Here is a 4,612-nt window from a genome sequence, read left to right as displayed (position 1 = left end):
CCTTCCATCCCTCCCTCCCTCCCCCTCTTCCTCGATTCATCGCGGTTTTTACATCGACGACGAGTGTTGCGCGGTCGTGCGCGGCGTTTTCGCCATCGTGGTGGAACACACTTGGCCGAAACGCGCATTTTTAACGATCCGCCGCGGGTAGGAAGGGTGAAAGAAACGGAACAAGGAGCGGAAAATCGCGTGAATACATTATACAACGAGAGCGCTCCACTTTCTTGCCTGTGGGATCGCGTTTTGCAAGAAAGTCGGCAACGCCCTCCTGTCTGCGTTTTACACGGAAACGATTCCGGGCGGAATCGACGGATCGACGCGGCCAATTTCGAGAGAAAGCTCGCTCGATCCTCCGCGACATTTCGCCGATGCGAAGGCGTATATATATATATATTATAATTTTGCTGTGTCTTTCGAGAGAGAGGATACGATGGAAAGGAGAAACAAGTCGCTTGGATAGATTATCGCGATGAAATTTTCGCTCCAAGAAATTATTTTCAAATATTCGTTGCTCGCTTTTTGCAACGAAAGTTATAGGAAATTTTGTATTAGAAATTTCAAATAGAAGTTACATTTTAATTAGAATAGAGAATACGAATTATCGGTATTTTATTTCACGATACTTTACGCGTGAAGCGTAACAATTTGTGCCCAATTTCATCCCAATTGTAATCTCTGCTCGTGAACACCTTTCATACCTTAAATTTACCCGAACGATTATTAGAATCAAGAGGGGAGATATATATACTCCGCTTCGTAAGGCTCGAACGGTTAGCTTGGTAGCAGCCACGGCTTTCTTTATTCTCGCTCACCGGTTCATCGAAATAATTTTAAACCTTCCCAAGGATCGTTACACTTTCGCCTCGCTCCTTTCCACGAGATTAGATTCGCCGTATTCGCCTTATAAGCATAAATTGGTTTCGATAACGTGGGGTTGAATGCGTCGTGGAGAGAGAGAGAGAGAGAGAGATTAAAAGTTTCTACGCAGGCCCGGGTCACGAGATAATGAAGCCGGGCCGTGTATGATTATTAGAATCAACCGTGTCTGTCGCGCCTACGACTTGTTCATTTTTTTTTCTTCTTTTTCCTTGGAAGAGAGAGAGGCTCTTTTGAGGTTACGCCGAGGCAGGTGGGGAACGGGCGCGATACCGATATCATAGTTTTATTCCTTCCACGAGCGGGGAAAAAATGTAATTGGCCCGGCCGAATTCTATCGCTAGAGGATGGAGGGTACGTAGAGGGGGAGAGGGTATCGGGAGGGATGCACGAAGGGGGATGAACGAAGGAGAAAAAAGCGCGTGTGCGAACGGGCGACCGTTCGTAATAACAATGATTAGGAACGGACCATGGAGGGAAAAAAAAAAAAAAAAAAAAAAAGGTAGAAGAGGATCGAGTCTTGTCTCGGCTCCATCTCAAAATGGCGGCTGATGGATCGAGCCACGTGCAACCATCCTCCTATAAGATATTCGAATTTCGTCACGTGAAAAGATTCCATCTGGTGAGTTACGATTCTAGATACGATTCGTGGAAATATGACTGAATCTGTCCAAATGGTTGGAAACGATCGATTTTCGTATCGGTGTGGTCGGAAAAAAACAGGATCCGCGTGATTCGTCGTGCAACTCGTCTCCTTATCTTCGTATCCCGGCGTAGGTTAAATCGAGGGTTAACTCATCGTCGTCGTCGACGTCGCCGTTTTCTACGTTCACGTTTTTGCGATGCGCATACGGCCCGAGGAAGGAGTTGGTAAGAGGAGAAAGAAGCGGAGGTGAAGGAGGAAGAGGGTCCAGCATTGTTCGCGGACATTGTAAGCATGTCCGGAACAAAGAGCGGTAATCGACCCGTGTAACATTTATAACGTAATGGGAGGGCCTCACCGGCCCATAATAATATCAATTACGGGGCAACGGGAGAAAGTAACAGAGAGAAAGAGAGAGAGAGAGAGAGAGAGCGTATGCGATGAAAGAGAGACGAGAGAGGGGAGGAAGGGCGAGGCAGAGGGTTTAGATCGGGAAGAGCACATTGGCGACGCGGATTCGCGAATCTGTCGGCCAGAAAATTGACCAACGAACCCTCTTCAGCCAGCCAGCCAGCTGTCTTGGGATGGAAAGAAGGCGTCGTGACGCCCTCGTTAAATCAAGTTGAAGGGATCGACGAAAATCGTGTGTACATTCGAAGGGATGATTTCTCGATTAGATTTAGAAATCTCATAATTGTCTGACAATCATTTCTTCGTCTATTAACTTGTTTTAAGTTTACTGAATTTCAAATAACAGTATACACTGCAATTTCTGAAGAATTATATTCTACAATTCTCCATTCTTCATTTCCTCCATTTATTTTTATTTGTTATTTTTTATTTATTTTTTTTTTTTCGAATTTATCTAAAATTTCCATAGAAATTTCGTTTTCGAGGCGTCGAAGGGAAACGAAGACGAGACTCTGGAACGAGTCGAATCGATACTGTGCGTAAGTGAATCGCAATTGTCGTTTGGAGGTACCGAAACGGTGCCGGGGCAAGGTCAAGAAGGTATCGAGGAGGGCCTGAGACCCTTCGTTTTTTTAATTTCGCTCTCTTCTCGCAAGGTTTTGTTTAATGGCGAAGGCGGTAACCGCGCACAGGCCAGCCGACCAATGAGAGGCCGACTGGAAATCATACGCGGGATCGCCGGCCGCACGGCGGCCTCCGAGAGTGGAGGTGAAGTTAGGTTAGGTGAGGTTATGTTCGCTCCCCGCGTCTCCTTAACATTCGACGGGCCTGTCCCGGCACGGCATCGCTCTCGCAAGAGGTGGGGCTCCGTCTCTTCGATCGGCGTTAGGCATTTCTTCTTCTTCTTCTTCTTCTTCTTCTTCTACCTCTATTTTTTTCCCTACCTACACTTTTTCTCCTCCTTCTATTTCTTCTTCTTCTTCTTCTTCTACTTTCGTCGCTCCGTCATCGCCTCCTTTGCCCTTCCAATGCTCCTTGACGAAGGCCTGTTCACTATACTTAGCATTGCCTTCGTTTTAGGACCACGTGAAACGCCGAGATAAAACCGCTATCGTGAATGCAAGTGGGGGCGGCGTGGCTGGTTATCGAGCCTATATATCTTCAAGACCATTTCGTAGTAGTATATTCATTGGATTATCGAAACACTCGTTCCACTCTGTTATATTCCACTTTTGTCCTTTGAACCTTCTAATTCTTACGATTTGAACTACGATGCCAATTATTCTTCGATCCGATTACCCGATTCGAACCTTTGAGAATGGAAAAAACGATCCAATTCCTGAGAGTTCGTTTTAAATTGGAACATTTTCTCGGATAAACTCGGTGTAAGGTAGCCACGACGATTTCGAGGCTCGATCAGAACTGGGAATCGGTTAAAGGGGGAGGGAAACGGATAGAAAATGTTTCCATCGATGCCTCGTTACGGGTACGAGGCATTATCGCTTTGGATTGGGTTTTCACTTCGCAGCCTCTGCTGCTCCTGTCCTAATAATCGGGTTATCGGCCATCGATATGTCGAGAACTCTAATTACATTCTTCTGTGTTACTGCTTAAACCGTGCCAATCCCCTTCTCCTCTGTCAATACCGAACAAAGCGTTTCGCAATTCCTTTCGAGTACGAGAAATTACGGGTTACGTTGGAACACGTGGGAAGTGGAGGAGCTCCTCGAAGACGAAGAAACTCGTTGGTTCGTACGAGATAGATCCGACGATTGCACGTATTTATCGATGTTGAATTAATGGATCATTAATGTTTCAAACTTTCGGTGTAAATATGTTCCTTCCGTTTGAAATGAAAAATTTCGCAATTTCGATTCATCAAAGATGGCGAGATCTTTGATTTTTTTTTATAATTTTTTTCATTTCTTCTTCAAAAGAAGCGTATCGCAGGAAATTTTCAACGATGACTCTATATATAACGCTGATCCCAAATCTCGAATGCTAGATCCCAGAGCGACTTTGTAATAAAAAGAAAAAGCGAGGAGTAGAGTGTAGAGTGCCACTTACGCAATTTCATTTGTAATTCAATGTCCAATTATCAACATTCGTGAATCTCTGTCCAACTATAAATATAAAAAAAAAGGAAACAAAACGGAGGCCCGATAAACACAAGGGGCAGATTCCTCCCCTGCTTCTGTGATCGCGTGATTCTCTCGTTTACTCTCGGAACAACAATCACGTGACAATGCGTTTCTCGCGTGCCCCATCCCAAGTCCGATTAATCCGTGATCTTTACATGGACTGGTCGCATCGATACGATTAATTATTAATCAGATACAACGCTATTAAGTTTGTTAATCAACGTTTCTTTTTTTTCCTTTTCTTCCTTTTTTCCTTTTTTTTCTTTTCTATCGAAACGAAAGCGAGTTCCATTAAAAGGATTGATTCGAACGGGGGATGTTTCTTTTTTCCCTCCGAGGTTCTCATTCACGAACCTTTCCACGAACTAATAACGCAATATTGCTTATTATCAGACAGTGGGACGAGAGAGGCGTCCGCCGAGATGATCGACAACCGAGATAGAAAAAAGGAATCCATTGATGGAGCCCGCATACGAACTTGGTCGATTCCTTTTTGTGGCTATTGATCGATGGTGACCGTAATTTTCAGATCGCGTGCCGC

The 4,612-nt window shown here is 44.8% G+C and overlaps 1 long non-coding RNA gene across 1 annotated transcript in view; it reads left to right on the top strand.

Annotated features, from left to right (window-relative positions):
• The window catches only part of LOC102673403, a 13,773-nt gene that overhangs the window by 7,878 nt on the left and 1,283 nt on the right, over positions 1–4,612 (top strand). The window lies entirely within an intron of this gene.

The sequence above is a fragment of the Apis dorsata genome, unplaced genomic scaffold, assembly GCF_000469605.1.
Source record: "Apis dorsata unplaced genomic scaffold, Apis dorsata 1.3 scaffold_58, whole genome shotgun sequence".
NCBI classification, from domain to species: Eukaryota; Metazoa; Arthropoda; class Insecta; order Hymenoptera; family Apidae; genus Apis; species Apis dorsata.
This window is presented reverse-complemented; position numbering and strand designations above follow the sequence as displayed.